At 41.3% G+C, this 17,375-nt stretch overlaps 1 protein-coding gene across 2 annotated transcripts in view; it reads right to left on the minus strand.

Annotated features, from left to right (window-relative positions):
* Positions 1 to 14,800, minus strand: part of LOC126299478 (transcription factor CP2) — a 793,232-nt gene extending 778,432 nt beyond the window's left edge. Inside the window, exon 1 of one of the 2 annotated variants that reach the window (XM_049991412.1) lies at positions 14,544 to 14,800. The gene's annotated coding sequence lies outside the window, so the exon portion shown is untranslated. The remainder of the gene's footprint in view (positions 1 to 14,543) is intronic. The other variant, XM_049991416.1, reaches the window with a different exon arrangement.
* Between the last annotated feature and the right edge of the window lie 2,575 nt (positions 14,801 to 17,375).

A 17,375-nucleotide genomic window follows, 5' to 3' on the forward strand; every position in this document is an offset into this window, starting at 1 on the left:
CCATACCATCACGCCGGGTGATAAGCCAGTATGGCGATGACGAATACGCGCTTGCAATGTGCGTTCACCGCGATGTCGTGAAACAAGGATGCGACCATCATGATGCTGTAAACAGAACCTGGATTCATCCGAAAAAATGACGTTTTGCCATTCGTGCACCCAGGTTCGTCGTTGAGTACACCATCGCAAGCGCTCCTATCTGTGATGCAGCGTCAAGGGTAACCGCAGTCATGGTCTCCGAGCTGATAGTCCATGCTGCTGCAAACGTCGTCGAACTGTTCGTCCAGATGGTTGTTTCCTTGCAAACGTCCCCATCTGTTGACTCAGGGATCGAGGCGTGGCTGCACGGTCCGTTACAGTTATGCGGATAAGATGCCTGACATCTCGACTGCTAGTGCTACGAGGCCGTTTGGTTCCAGCACGGCGTTCCGTATTACCCTCCTAAACACACCGATTCCATATTCTGCTAAGTCATTGGATCTTGACCAACGCAAGCAACAATGTCGCGATACGATAATCCGCAATCGCTGTAGGCTACAATCCGACCTTTATCAAAGTAGGAAACGTGATGGTACGCATTTCTCTTCCTTACACGAGGCATCACACCAACGTTTCAACGTCGGTCAACTGCTGTATGTGTATGAGAAATCGGTTGGAAACTTTCCTCATGTCAGCACGTTGTAGGTGTCGCCGCCGGTGCCAACCTTGTGTGAATGCTCTGAAAAGCTAATCATTTGCATATCACAGCATCTTCTTCCTGTCGGTTAAATTTCGCGCCTGTAGCACGTCATCTTCGTGGTGTTGCAATTTTAATAGCCAGTAGTGTACTTCGAAAACGTTAGCCACCGAGCTTGAATTGATTTTATTTATCGTATGACATATTAAGAGTTCCTGAATCACAAGAATAGCTATACATGTACAAATATTACTAAACTACTATATATCAATGGAGCTCCCCAGTAGAGTAGGAGGGCATGCTGAGAAGCAACGCCTCCGAATTTTGTATGTAAAAACTCTTAACGCTTTTTAAATAAAATTAACGTTATTAACATCCTACATCTTTATTTCTCATGTCTACATATTTGCAGCCCTCTGCCACAAGAGGGCTCCAAACTGTAACGTGTAACATGGCGGCGTGTAGCATAACCATGTTAGTGCCTGAGAAACAGCGTGCTGTAATCATGTTTCGAATTGGAAAAGTTTATCCACACATGGGAACCGACTCCTTTAGCAAGACAATGCCACACTACACACGAGCATTGCGACATCTGCAACAATTCACTGTCATCGATCATCCTCCATACAGTCTCGATTTGACGCCATCCGATTTTCATCTGTTTCCGAAACTTACAGAACACCTCTGAGGACGTCACTTCGATAATGACGAGGCGGTGCAAGCAGAGGTGAGGTTGTGGCTCCGTCGACAACGTCAAACATTCTACAGTGGTAGTATCAACAAACTCGTCTCTCATTGGGGGAAATGTGCTCATTGCCAGGGTGAGTACGTCGAGAAATAAACATGTAGACATGAAGCATAAAGATGTGGAATGTTAATAACGTTTTTCATTTAAAAAGGTTTAAAAGTTTTCTCATAAAAATTCGGAGGGATTACTTTTCAGGATGCCCTCATATAATAAAAATGACAACATCTATAGGAGAGAATCAAGGTCTTTTATGTCGTTTATTACACCACTCGTCACTGTCAGGAAATCTTCGAAAGAACCCTTGCAGGCACGTGCAGGCTATATTTATACAATATAAGCAACTGTCTCTCGTTCAGCACTTGGTGATGAAGATTTGCCCCACATTTGGTTGGGTGGTTGGAGAGTAAAGGGACTAAACTGCTTTGTTATCGGTCCCTTTTTCCGTGGTCATACAGGTCTCGGATGAAAACGATACCCCAAAAGAATCCTTTCACCTAAAACCTGGGAAAGGAAAAAAATGCGTAAAACGCACTGTGTAACCACAAACAGAGAAAACGGAAGAAGCAAGTCAAAAGTGAAAACATGAACTAAAAGGGAAAAAGAGGTAGAAAGTGTTAAAACAATGGCCTAGCCTGAATGATCGCAAAAACAAAAAAAAAGGATGAGCCACTCACTCTGCAACACACTAAAATCCTCAGCATAGAGACGCAAGGCAAGAGAAACACATATAGTGAAAAGACAAACATCGACTCGAATAAACAACACAAGAAAGAGCGAGAAAAAGCAAAAAATTGCAGGTAGGATGAGGACCTGGGAGATAAGGCCAGGCGCCCATCCTTGGACTCAGTGATAAACACCTCCCTCTAAAATAAAACTTAAAATTAGATTATCCATTGAGGTATTGTCACCTAACACCGTAGGAATGTTAACAAAAGTCTGACTCAAGGCGGCTAGATTGTAACAGTCCAAAATGGTGTGGGCTACAGACAATTGAGAACCACATTGACACTGGGGTGGGTTCTTACGACAGAGGATTGGGATGCTCAGTATGGAGCCCTACAGGACCACACTCTCTTGTATATGGGGGGGAACTGTGTGAAGCACCGACTCGAACTCAAGGTGCAGAGCGACGAAATGTTGTGCATAAAAATCGTGAGTGAGCCCCAGAGATCCTACTTGTGCAATGTAGTGAGGATGTGTTGCTGTCAAGTGGTGTCATAGGCTTTCATAACGTCAAAAAAGAAGGCAGTAAGGTGACGACGACGGGAAAAGATCGTTCAGATGGCAGACTCCAGGTATAGCAAGTTGTCAGTGATGGAGCGACCTCGGCGAAAACCGCCCTAGGACGGAGCCAGAAGACACCGTTACTCAAGGAGCCAACACAACTGCTGGCTTACCATACGTCTGAGCAGCTTGCACAGAACGCTGGTGAGGCTAACAGGACGATAGCTATCCATATCTGGCGGGTCCTTACCAGGTTTTAGCATTGGAATGATGATACTTTCTCGCCATTGTGATGGAAATATGCCATCGTTCCAGATGCGGTTGAAGACAGCAAGGAGGTGGCGCCAGTAATCCACTGACAGATGTTTAATCATTTGGTGATGAATGCAGTCTGGCCCAAGGGATGTGTCAGGAAAATCTGCAAGGGCACTGAGAAATTCCCAGTCATTGAATGGAGCATCATACGGCTCAGGGTGGCATGTAGTAAAAGATAGGTGTTGTCATTCCACCCGCTGTTTCAGGAGACAAAAGGCATGGTGATAATTCTCAGACACAGAGGTTCGAGCTTAATGTTCGGAAAAATGCTTTGCGGTTGCATCTGGGTTGGTATATACAGCTCCATGTGTGGAAATGCCATGTATACATGCAGGGGTCTTATATCCATAAAGGTATCTGAGCTTAGTCCAAGCCTAGGAAGAAGAGGTTTGTGTTCCGTTAGTGGAAATGCACCATTCACAGCACTCCTGCTTCCGCCACAATTCCACTGGAGCATGATGCTTTCTGTAGCCTGGGAAGGCATGAAGTCGCTAAGGAGGCAGTTTACGCCCCAGGGGCACATTCTGCCACCTGTTGAGGGTTTGTGGCCTCTGTGTCCATGTCCATTGGTTATGAGTCTCTGGGGAGATCTAGGTCCTCAGAGGACACTAGGATCTCTACCTCATCCTCAGAATTGGAGCCTGCTGAAAGTGTTGGTGTTGGCGGCCACCACGATTTGTTTCTTCTTGATAGGCTTCTTCTTGCTGCCCTCTCACTTCTCTTTTGACGTCTTTGGCTGGGAGGGCTGCTCTGCGTTTGTCTCATGAACTGATGAGGATCGTGAAGCTCTACAACCAGCAGCTTGTGGCTCCTTCAGCCACTGGCTGGCATTTAGCTTCAAAGCAGCAGAAGCCTAGGAAGGCAGTGTTCTGAGGGCCCCTTCCTTGCAAGAGGAGCTGTAGGAGACTGTGCTTCTCCAGCCAAGGGTGGGGACCAATGTCTGCAATTCCTGGGGGTGGGAGGGGGGGAGGGTGTTGCTCCTGAAGTAGATGTTAGGGGTGCAACGAGAGGAAGAGTGCCCCCAACCATCAAGGGGGCAGGCATAGTCTGGCGACCTAAAGGCCCACTTTGAGAGGTATGACTGATGATGCTATTTTCATAAAAGGCGATGGCATTGTAGCTGTAGCATATGATGACGTCATGTGTACAGGGTTAAGACAGTGGCACTTCTATTTTAGCGTCTGTGTAGGTCAGCCTGTCCAGGGTATTATATTCCATTATCTTCCACTCTTTCATATCAATGGTGCAGTCTGGCGTAAAGTGGGAATGGTGATCTTTGCAGAGCACAGAAATGGGAGGAGGGGCACAAGGACGTCCACATTACTGACACATGGGGATGACATTACATCAAGAGGACATGTGCCCAAATTTCCATCATTTGAACCACCACATAGTGGTAGGAACATAGAGTTTAATGTCACATTGGTATACTATCATCTTGACCTTTTCAGGCAATGTATCATGTTCAAATGCCAAGATGAAGGCACCAGTAGAAACCCTGTTGTCCTTAGGCCCCCTATACTACCCACACCTGACAAAGCGGACGTCTCATTGCTGTAGGTTAGTGTGTAACTCATCATCAGACTGCAGGAGATCTCTATTGAATATAATCCCTTAGACCATGTGCAAGCTCTTATGGGGGGACATCACACAGCATGTCACAGGTGAGCAATGCCAGTGACTTGGTGGGGGAGGCTGTTTTTATCAGGAGTGACACATTTCTCACTTTGGACATGCCTGCCACTTTCTCGAACTTGTCCTCTATGTGTTCTACGAAAAACATAGGCTTTGTCATTGAAAAGGATTCCCCATCATACCTGGCACCAACTGAATATTGCAGAGAGTATGTCTCACCTCTATTCTTAGCCCTGCATTCCTCCCATAGGGTAGACAGGGAGAGGAACGATTTGGGGTCATGTCTGTCAATACTGACCTGGCCTTTTCCACTCTTGAAGACTGTTGGGGCCGTATGACTGTATGACTACCACTCCAATCAGGGGCTCTCTCCATGAGCGCCACCCAGCCACAGCAAAGGCCACCTAGGATGAGGGCCATTTCTGGAAGTCCTGAAGCTCCAGGAATGCTGGATCTATTCCTTGGCATACATGGGAAATTCGCATGTCAGGCATCAGCAGTGTGATCCCTGTTGTCAGGGGGGTTACAAATGAGAGGGTACATGGCGAGCTCTCCGTGATGGACAGGATACCGTGCTGGATATTAGGTGCAAAAAGTGCCATCATTATCATGGGTGCAGAAGAGGACAGTGAGCAATGGATGTAGATGATGCACCTCGTATGGTGTCCTCGCCCAAATAGCTGGATTACAGGTAGAGTTGCAGAGCCATGACAATAATAGATGCAGAAGGTCTCAGCGCATGATGGATATTTGATGCACCACGTAAGGCGTCCTTCCCCAAATGGACTGCACAAATGTAGAATTTCGAAAGGCGGAGGTAAAACCTTAAAAGGGGGTCATAAGACTTAAAGCCGAAAAGTAGCAGATTCCTTTCAAACACCTCTTATGACAGGCAAGAATACTACGGGCATATTCTACCCCAAACACAAAGGGGAAAGTCCACATTTCCTGAGGCTAGTCAAATCCAGGGGACTTCTCCACGGTGCAGTGCAGTTTCAGTTATTGTGAAAAAGTTTTGTTAGTAGCGTTTCCGTTCATCGATGACAATTAATTTTCAGCAAGAATCCTGGCTAATAAGAGTAGAATGCCTTGGTCTTCATCTTTTCTGCTCCATAGGGAATACACAATTCAATATTGGAGGCTTGGAGTTATCAACAATCTTCTGATATTCACATAGTAGCACACTCTTCTGTACGAAATCAGGAAGTGGAATGTGACTCCAGATAGGTAACCAGTATATGGGGGTAGATTGTACTGATCAACTAATGATATGCATGGATTCGTTAAGTAGTAAGTCTATCTCCTTCACATATGAACTATCAATGAACTGCTGGGAAGATGTTACAGAAGAGCAGAAGATTCAGAATTTGGAGGAGACTTTGATGCAATGATGTAATGCGTACTGTTTCTACAGTTTCAAACACTACTACTAGTAACTGATGATAGTCTGGGTAACAGTGACAAATGGACCAGTGGGTGAAACCTATAGTACAGATACAGTAGGTTTGCCTGTGTTTGAAGAAGCATTTTACGGAAGTCGTGAAACACTCTGATACTGAAGCGGCTGTAAATGTGGAATGGATTTATGTGCATGGTCTAAAGTTGATTGTGAACCCCAGTCTTTTGGGAAATGTCACTTTCCACATGGTATATGTTTATTACCTGAAGTTAACGTTGCTAATCTCCTTCAGATTCTTCAAACTTTTCAGCACGGATTTTCTGCTCCTCATTCACTAATGTTTACCACCCCAAAACTCATAGTGTACTTCGAAATTCATAATAAATTCAGCACTTTTATTGATTAGTAGTCCTAAAGAACACATTGATATATACTTCATTGTTATGCTGGATAACATTTTTTCACTTAAAGGAGCAGTCACAGTGTCCCCTATGATTACGGCTATCGTTTTCAAATGCAGCATTAATTACATAATGCACAACTTAGGCTGAAAGCTGCTAGTCGCCAACAATAGAGCAACTACAAGGTGTACAACTTTGCTTCTGCCATTTTCCCCCAACATTTGTGGCTTTAATGAAACAAATTGGTTACATATGTACCATTCACAGTATTTTCCATCGCTGGCCACTACTTCCTTCCATCTTTGGGGCAATGTACGGATTCCACGTCGTAAAAATTGTTCATCTTTTGAAGCGATCCACGAATCGATCCAATTTATGACTTCTGCATGAGATCGGAAGTGTTGGTCAGCCATGCCATGCGCCACTGATCTAAACTGGTGCTAATGTCTGTAGAATACGGCGAGTGGGGTAGGATTTCTCATTTTAACGTTTCCAAGTACTTTGTGACCTTCTCTGCAACGTCTGGTCGAGCGTTGTCGTGCTGCAAAATCACTTTATCGTGCCTCTCGCTGTATTCCGGCCGTTTGTCTTTTAATGCTCTCAAACGCATTAATTACGTTCGATAAGGAGCACCTGTGATTGTTTCACTTGGTTTTCACATCTCATAGTACACGACGCCGAGCTGGTCCCACCAAATGCAGAGTATGATCTTGGAGCCGTGAATATTCGGTTTGGCCGTCGACGTAGAAGCATGGCCGGGATATCCCCACGACTTTTTGCATTTAGTCTTATCGTAATGAACCCATTTTTCGTTCCCGGTCATAATGCGATGCAGAAACCCCTTCCGTTTTAGCCTTTTAATCAACTGTTCACAAACACAGAAACACCGTTCAACGTCTCTTGGTTTCAGCTCACACGGGACCCAAGTTCTTTCTTTCTGAATAATGCCCATAGCCTTGAGACGTTTTGAAATTGCTTGCTGTGTCACTCCCACTAATCGTGCCAATTCTTCTTGAGTTTAACGCGAGTCTTCACTCAGCAATGTCTCCAATTCTCTGTCTTCGAAAACATTCTCTCTTCCACCACTGTGCCGGTCTACGACATTAAAATCATCGTTATTGACGCGTTGAAACCACTCACGACACGTTTTTTCACTGATAGCGTCCTTACCATACGTACTTGAGAGCATTCGATGAGACTCAGCCGCTGTTTTGTTCATATTCAAACAAAACAGTAACACCTCTTGCAAATGACGAGAATTAGGCTCGTAAACTGACATTTTAAATCAAGAACAACTTTATGATGCAGACACAAATCGACTAATGTTTGAATGAGGTTATGTTGACCGACATCCAAGCGAACTGCCTGACGTGTACGATCTGTTTCTTTCTACCGCTACTTACCGTTGTCGTCACCTATCGGCAAACAGCGGAAGCAAAGTTGCACACTTTTTTAGCTTAAACGAGCAGCTAGTAGCAGCTTCTATGTATTTTTTAAAAAGTGGCTTTCGGCTGTGCACCCATTCAGCCAGTGTGTTTTATAATAATCCTTTACTCATATGATTGGAAGTCCTGTTCCTCCTGTCACCGAACCTTACTAATTCACACTACATCTAACGTCAACCTATCCATTACCCTTTTTCAATTTTCTAACCCACCTGCCCGATTAAGGGCTCTAACATTCCACTCTCCGATCCGGCATGGTTACTCTGCAATTCACACTTAAGTGCTTGGCAGAGGGTTCATCGAACCATTTTCATACTACTTCTCTACCATTCCATTCTCGAATGGCGCGTAGGAAAATGCAACACCTAAATCTTTCCGTTCGATCTCTGATTTCTCTTATTTTATTATGATGATCATTTCTCCCTATGTAGGTGGGTGTCAACAAGATATTTACGCATTCGGAAGAGCAAGTTGGTGAAATTTCGTAAATAGATCTCGCCGCAAACAAAACCGCCTTTGTTTCAGTGACTGCCACCCCAACTCGCGTATCATATCAGTGACATTCTCACCCCTGTTGCGCGATAACACGAAACGAGCTGCCCTTCTTTGCACTTTTTCGATGTCCTCCGACAATCCTACCTGGTAAGGATCCCATACCGCGCAGCAATATTCCAGCGGAGGATGGACAAGTGTAATGTAGGCTGTCTCTTGTGGTTATGTCGCTTCTTGTAAGTGTTCTGCCAACAAAGCGCAGTCTTTGTTTCGCCTTTCCCACAATATTATCTATGTGGTCTTTCCAATGTAAGTTGCTCGAAATTGTAATTCCTAGGTATTTAGTCGAATTGACAGCCCTTAGATTTGTGCTATGTATAGTATACCCTATATGTTCTCAGTGTATCAACATCAATCCTGTCTCAAAGGACACGTTCATATACAGTATTTGCATATTTTGAATCCACAGACATGCCCAAGGATGGACTTGAACTCACGAACCTTGCTTCTGAGGTACCACCCGCTAGATATCGTCATGGAATTATCGTTGTCAGTGCTCTTTATTCTCTGCCCGTTACTCTTCGATTCTCGATGCTGGCATTTTAGTTGGCGATTAGACAGTCTGTAGAGCGTGAATTAACGTGATTACAGTATTCCCTGTGTAGCAGAGTTAATAAACATAATAGCTTACATGAATTACTAATTCCAGGTTGGGTCAGAGAACCTGTCTTCTCGAGACCACTTACTGAGCAAAAAGACAAGATGTAACGTGGTTCGTAGACTGTTGCAAGCCTCTTAATTTAATACTATTTTGCATCAGTGTCATTGCTCATTTATTGAAATAGTAACTCATTTGTCCCCACGAGGTTGTGTGAACGTCCTAACCATTCCACTCAGGGCAACCTGATACGGTAAAGTTAATACCCTCCCACAGAGATGACTAGGATCAAACAAGTCATAATGGTCATCCATATTATAGAGATCTCGCTAATGGAAGTTTTAGTTTGGTCTGTTTCGCCTCATTTCAAAGAGGTCATCAAGAGACTGTTCAGAGCAGTCAAACAGTGCATGTTACTTACTTCATACCAGAGTTAAACGAAGTTCTCATACTGCAGTAATCACTGAAATTAAGGTGTTCCTTCATAATGTGAAAGATACATCCTTGCTTGAAACAGATAGTATGCACCATGATTTTCTAAACTATGAAAGAACGTTTTGTATGATTTGACTCCTTGAGCGAATGCTTCTATGATGAGACTGCTGGAGTAAAACGTAATTAAGCTTCTAATTATTAATACAGATAGAATAGAAATGTACCTAACACAACAGTTCATAGAAGTAGGGACTCTCCATGGTACAGAGTCAGTGCAAAGAAGCTTCTACACAAGCAGTGGCTGCTGCGCAACATGTATAAAACAAAACAGATTATGTATATGGAGATGCTAAACAAACCACGTTTGGCATTCAAAGGGGCAGTCCGTGAATCTTCAGTGACAACCATGGCAGAATGTAACTGAAAAACCAATTGCAACTTCCCCTCCTACCACGTAAAAAAGATCGAAATTTAGTGTAGTACAGTAAAGGCAGAAGTTATAAACTTCGTTTTCAAATGTTGGTTTCAGAAGGATGAACCAGGAGTACTGTCCCAGCTTCTTTCTTGCACCACTGTAAAGATGATACAATACTAGTGTCAGTGGCGTTGAGAAACATCTGAAATCGCTAAAGTTGAACAAGCCTCTTAGCCGAGCGGTCTCAGGCGCTGCAGTCATTGACTTTGCGGCTGGTCCCGGCGGAGGTTCGAGTCCTCCCTCGGGCATGGCTGTGTGTGTTTGTCCTTAGGCTAATTTAGGTTAAGTAGTGTGTAAGCTTAGGGACTGATGACCTTAGCAGTTAAGTCCCACAAGATTTCACACACATTCGAACATTTTTTGAACAAGCCTCCATGGAATTTCTATCAGCTACTATAGCAAATTTGTAGTTTAAGTTCCCTCAAACATAATTCACTGTAGATAGCTCAGACAAAAACTGTGCCCAGTGGATGGAAGAAAGCCTGGGTCACAGCAGTAGGGCAGCAGAAGTGACCCGCAAAACTATTGTCCGATATCACTTCGTCAATATGTTGTAGAATCTTGGAAGTATTCTGGATTCAAACTTCGTATGTGGTGTCTTTAATAGAATGACCTTCTTAGGGCCAGCTAACATGGATTCTGAGAACAACGACCATGAGGAACACAATATGTGCTCTTTTCACATGACATCTTGATAGCTATGGATTGGGGCAAACATGTGGCTGCAGTATTTCTTGACTTCCGAGAAGCTTTCTACTAACCAACACAGAAACGTTTATTGCCTAAAGTATCGATGAAATTTGTGATCAGTTACGGATTAATGTGTAGGAAGGACTTAGGATGATATCTTGGATGGAATGTCATCAACACATGTAAAAGTAACTTCATGTGTGCACCAGCGAAGTGTATGATCCTTACTATTCATGTTGTATAGTCATGATGTGGGATACAATATTAATAGCAACGTCAGACTTTTGCAGATGATGCAGTTGTCTATAACGAAATTCTACCTTAAAAACGGCCACACAAACATCCACACAGATCTTAATAAGACTTCAAAGGGGTGTAAAGATTGGCTACTTGCTTTAAATGTTGAAAAGTGTACATTTATGCACTTTGTATAAATTAATATACTATAGCTGGAATCAGTCAACTCGTACAAATATCTGGGGGTAACAGTTTATGGGCATATGAAATACAATGATCACATAGGACCAATTGTAAGAAAAACAGACGACAGACTTCATTTCTTAGGTAGGATAGTGGGAAAATGTAGTTTGCATAGCAAACTTCTAACAAATCATCCGTGTGGCCCATCCTAAAATATTGCTCAACTGTATGCGACCTGTATCAAGTAGGACTAACACAGGCTACTGGATGTATACAAATAAAATAGCAGCAGAAATGGTTGAAGTTTTGTTTTTTGTCGTAACAGAGCCCATGAAAATTCTCAAAAAGCTGAAATGAGAGGTACTTGAAGGTAAACGTTAACTGTGTCTCAAAAGCCAATTAACGAGGTTTCAAGAACCAGTATTAAGTGAGGAATATAGGAATATACTACAGCTTACTATTTATCGCTTCCGTATGCATCGCAAATAGAAGATTGCGCATAGGCATTAAAACAGTCAATCTTTGTGCACTCCATATGTGAATGGTACAGGAAGAAACCTCTATATCTGAGACAATGGAAAGTGCCCTCTGCCATACACTTCACTGTGCTTTGTAGAAAATGGATGTAGATGTAGAACCTCTGTGAAGGTCCAGTCAACTTATGAGACAGATATTAGAAACGAATTCCAGTCTCCAGAATATTTCAGACATCCCTTCTAGCAATATCAAGTTGCAGTTTGGATTACTAAATAGTATTTATATTGCGAGGGATATTACACATACAATGAGAATAGACAAATTACATGGTACTGGTATATTCCATTACCTATTAAATGCAAAGCACTGTGAAAATCACATCATCTCATTCGGTAATCTATAATATTATGAGGTCTCAGTAAATTCTGCAAAATGGTTCAAGTAATATCTAATGGTAAACAAAGTATGTATATCATTAGGGAAGAGTCCTGTATTAAGCTAACAACCTTCAGCCGAATGGGAATTAATTGTATGTGGTGTCCCACGAGGTTCCAGTTCAGGACCTAATTTTTTTCTCGTGTAAATTAATGACTTTCCTAGAGTAACTTTATCATATACAAATGTTTTGTTAGCAGATAATACAAATATATTGGTAAATAGTAAACCGAGCATACTTCCAAAAAGAGTTTTGAACAGGAATTTTTGGAGCATTAATTCTTAGAATCAGTACTAGCCATTAGGAGTAATCTTCATAAAGGCCTGAATAGCAACCGTTTTAAGTAACTCACCAGCAAATATAAGTTTAACTATTAGCAAAGATAAGTCTTGCCGTTGTAATGTGGCTGGCACGACGGTTATATAGTTTATGTTTTATACAATAACCGCCACAACACCTAGAAGAATAGTAAGCATCTAAATAACGATTAGTTTAAAGGGACGCTAACGAGTTATTACCAGCTAAATCCTATTACTTCATTGAAGAATTTCATAGCAGGATCAAACGTGTGTAATGCCTGAATTAGATACCAGTTCAGTTGTGTAATGCAATATGTGTGAGAAAGGTTTGTAAACTGTTTTTGTTTTGATGACGCTTGATTAGAACAGCCAAAGAATTATCTTTTGCACTTTTGTATGAACACATTTAAATGTTTTTCGTAAGCTTTTCAATTAATGTCCAAACGAAAATAAATGCATGCAATTTGGCATTTTGCACATCCTTGAGATCCAGTATTTGTAGAAGGAACATTAACAGATCAGTTCTTTTGCATGAATTTTCGTTTTTCTGTCACATACCACATCTCTGAGCATCTCATCACTATGAGCCTCTGGAATGAACAATCTACCTAAGTTTGGTCATTACTCCTGAGTGTACTGGATTCCTTCCACCTTCCCAGAGAGTTTCGGATGGACATTTTACAGGACTACAGGTTTAGGTCTCCTTCAGGGCATTGCCTGATGAGATGATGAGCAGGGAGTGGGGAGAAGGGTGCATCGGGGAGTATAAGCAGGACTATTTATGCTAACTGATCTTTCTTACAATTAATTACACGATGTCACGCTTTGTCAAGGCATTTTAAAGCGGTTAACAGAAGTATGGAAGTTTGATGATACAAAAAGGCTGATGATGTAATGTAGCTTCTCCCTCTCATAATTCTGCGCTCTAGCCATTTCTTTCATCACATTTATCCCGGTGTAAAGTAATATCACTCAACAATTATGGCTTGTGTTTCTGTCATCTTTTCGAGTAGTAACTAGAGAGGATACTGTCATCTACCTGCAACAACAACAAACAACAATTAGAAACGTCTGTTTGCACCAGCATGCGTAGACTTCATCGAATACGTTAAAAATACTTACAGTCATTTGTATGTTCATGTTTGGTTTACTTTCACTAATTCTCAGTGAAATAAAACCAAATTTGTATTTCTTTTTTATGTTTGTATTTAGTGTAAGTTATCAGATTAGAGGTCAATGACGAGACGGTATTCCCTTCATGTACATAATCGGGGAAGTTAAATCATTAACCCCATTTTCAATGTTTTCGTTAGCTTTTTTTTTTACTTTATTTCGTGATAACTGTCTCAGACAGAGGAATGTGTAAGTATACATATCATGTGGTAATCCATACAAGTTCAGTATCACCCCGTATGTGCAACAACACCTATTAGAGTACAATTATATCATATCAAAACTTACTGCTGTATTATTCCTGTTATATCCATTGCGCGAAAAATGTGCGCCTCGAAGGAACTTTTTCCGTAACCACAAATTTGCTTGCCACTCACATCATTACAGATTCGTGATTTTTATGAACTCCCATCCACCATCGTAATGTTCTTCAGCAACATAATTTTAAAAACAATTCATCTATAGGAAAAATTTGTATACACAAACTTGGCGCGTCTTGTCCGCCAAAGATATTACATTGGAAGCTACAAGCACTGTTAAGTTTTGATTAGTAAACGCTGATAAAGGGTTTCTATGGGAACTGGGTGATTACTGGGAAATAGCGCGAGTTAATGACTGTACACACTGTTCCACAAGCAACATCACTGAACGAAAAGGTATTTTAGTTGTACCACAGGTAGTATGTAATTCGACAAGATGCACTAGGATATTTCACTGGTTTTTAATTGTATATAGATGTTCGCTGGTGGGGAAACATGACGTCTGATAAATTGTTCACTGGTTAGTACAAAATTTGTCCACAATGATTTCATGTATTCTAAGACAACATACTTGGCCAGTGCATCGAACGTACTATATCTCTTTCTTATTAAGATTTGTTCCTTTGAAAGCGTAACTACGGTACTGCCGGTGTAGATCAAATGTAAAACGACGTTCACCTACATTTAAGGATGGCTATCAGTACTCCTTCAACGCTGTATTTATTTCGGCGTTTCTTTACAACTATGAAATCATAACTCTGTTAAACGAAGGGTACCAATTCAAAAGGACAACAGTTGTGCAAATCACATTTCATAAGTTAGGATGGAATGTATTAAGAGTTATTTTTCGTATATTGCAATGCAATTATGCACACTTTCACCTACCTTAGAGGACTACTGGTATAAGGAAGTGTGGCCCGTGAGCGTTGACGCGGTGAATCGTCCAAGTTTTCGTTGTTATTAACTGACACACGTCAACAACGTATCCGATATTTCTGTGTATTGAAGAAACACAGCGTCACGTCATTATCCAGCCCCAGATGGCTAACGCATCTGTCCCTCACGCTTGCAATAACGTGAGTACCGCACAGAGTAACACATGCAACATACGTACGTCAAGACAATACTGCACGGAACTTCTCTGGTCGGCAGAAAAGCAAAGTGTCTGTTAAAAGGAGGTGCTATCGATATCACCGTTTGTTCTACAGAAATTACATTTACGTACCTTGCCCAAAAAGGCTTGAACAAATGTATACATTGTTAAATGAAATTACAACGTAAAGGTTCGAAATCTTGCGAAGTATGGCCATGGCAATATGTAATGATTATGTTTTATTTATAAACTATCACATAATTAAAACAATTTATTGTGACACCAATACGCTGAAAAAACCCAAAACATATTTCTTGTTCTGTATTGTTGGAATCTCTCTAAATTTACCCTTTATTATCATTTCCAGAAAGTTACTTCTACATGTAACAGCGGTGCGAAGGTAACCTCCGTTATATTATCCATGGAGTCATGTGCGGAGCTCTTGTTTTTCTATTTCCCAGTATTGCTCTCAATGCACAAACGCTATTCTATACGTTTGACTGCTAGTGCTTCTTAGTCCGTTCCAGGAAAAATACGTTTTCTTTGACAGAGAGCAAGGAAACTACCAATATGGAAATGATAGTGACGATTTATCGGTGTTTTCCGAGGGCGATTATTTCAAATTCTCTGTCATACAAATACAGTGTATGGGTGTGCGTCTTGGTCAGTGCCACTACGCAGAAAACATTTGAAATTGCCCCCGAATTACGTTCGTAACACCGATTAATCATCGTCGACCTATACTCGTTGCCTTAAAATAGTAGCAGGCGCAGACTGCTCGGGTAAATGTTTTATATTCGATGTGGATTCTTGCTTTGTTTTTATTTTTACGATCTTTTGTTGTTAATAATTAAAACGAAACTTTCACGCGTCTGTGACAATATTTCACTTACTACACAGATTCTATGGATACTCACGTATTTGTGACTATAGTTCTTAAATTTAGCAATGCACTCTTGTTAACATCCATGTTGATTATAGTGTGGCATTGGACCCCCCCCCCCCCCCCCCCCCACCCCCGCCCGGACCCTTGAATTCTGCTGGTGGTGACAGATTGGTTGAAAGATGACTACTTGGTTGCGAGATGGCGAAACGAATGAATGCGAAAGCCAAATAAAGGTTTTTGTAACAAATTGACAGGTAGTACAGCCCAAGGTGTACTTATTGCTACACATAGTGGCCAGTCTTTTTGTGAAACACTGCAGTCTCTCGGGCTGGAAGTTTAACATAATTGTTAGTATTCTGTGCCATACCTGTTACTTGCCCGATGACAGTAAAAAATAGTAGGCAGTATAGCATGTTTCTTGTATGTGGGTGGTATCTGGTATCTCCTCGATATTTAGCTTGCTTCTATTATCAACCTTGCATCACATCCTTCCCTTAGCTTGGGAATATGTTTTATTTCTGATATTTTATCATGCCAGGCCTTACATTTGCAAACCAATGTGAAGTGCAAGGCTAACACTCAGAATTATCTTGGATAAATCTTTTCCATTTGATGTTTTGTGGATTCTTTCTTCAAAAGACATCTTTGTTGCTTTTTCTTTCAATATTTTACTCTCCATTTCCTTTTGACATTTCTCTTAGTTCTTTCAAATCTAGTGTAGCATACGACGAACACTAGTTTATGGTCATTATCTATTTCCGGACCTGGATAACCATTTGCACAATTTTATCTGATTCCTGTGCCTCTGCTTCATTAGTATATAATCTAACCAAAACTGTGTTTTATCTTCCACCTCTCATGTGTGCCTCCTTCTAAGAGAAACTTCAAATAATGTGTTTGTGCTGACTGTATTTTGACTGCAGAAATCAACCAAATTTTCACCTCTTCCATGTTTTTCCCCAAAGGCAAAGTTTCGTACTGTCTTATTTTTTGGAAGGGATCCCACTACTGCATTAAGACTGCTCATTCTTACAATACTGTCATTTTTTAGTCAGTTTTACTAGTTCATCAATATCTTCACACACAGTCTCCACTTCTTCCAACTCATGAGACAGTGCTGAGAAATATATCAGAATGATTACCAACTTCACAGGTGTACTATTTATCTTAACAATCATTAATCAGTCACTGACTTGGTACGTACTGCCTACATTATTTGACCATTTTCGTCTTATTATAACTGCCACTCCATGCTTTCCTCTTTTCTCGCTATCACAATAAATTACTCTAAACTTATTATTGTAGAGGTTTCCAGTTCCTCCCCATCTTGTGCCATATAGGTCTACCAGGACTCTGTATTGGGACCATTGTTATTCTTGATTTTTATTAATGACCTACCACAACAGTTTTCAACAGCTGATACAATATTATTTGCTGATGATACCAGCTTCATTATGAAAGGGAAGAATGTTTATGAGATGCAGCAAAAAAATGACAAAACAGCAGAAGTGGCAGAAAAATGGTTTAAAGATAACTGTCTAGTTGTCAATGACAAGAAAACTGTGTGGATGAACTTAAACCATATAAGGAACAAAAATATGACCAATGTAAAATTCACATTATCGAATAGCCAAATTCAGCAAAAGAATTACATAAAAAATTTTAGGACTATGGGTGGATGAGCATGTAAGATGGGAAAAACATGTAGAAATGCTTAACAGAAGAAATAAGCAAGTAC

This window comes from Schistocerca gregaria, chromosome X (genome assembly GCF_023897955.1).
Source record: "Schistocerca gregaria isolate iqSchGreg1 chromosome X, iqSchGreg1.2, whole genome shotgun sequence".
In the NCBI taxonomy this organism is placed as follows: Eukaryota; Metazoa; Arthropoda; class Insecta; order Orthoptera; family Acrididae; genus Schistocerca; species Schistocerca gregaria.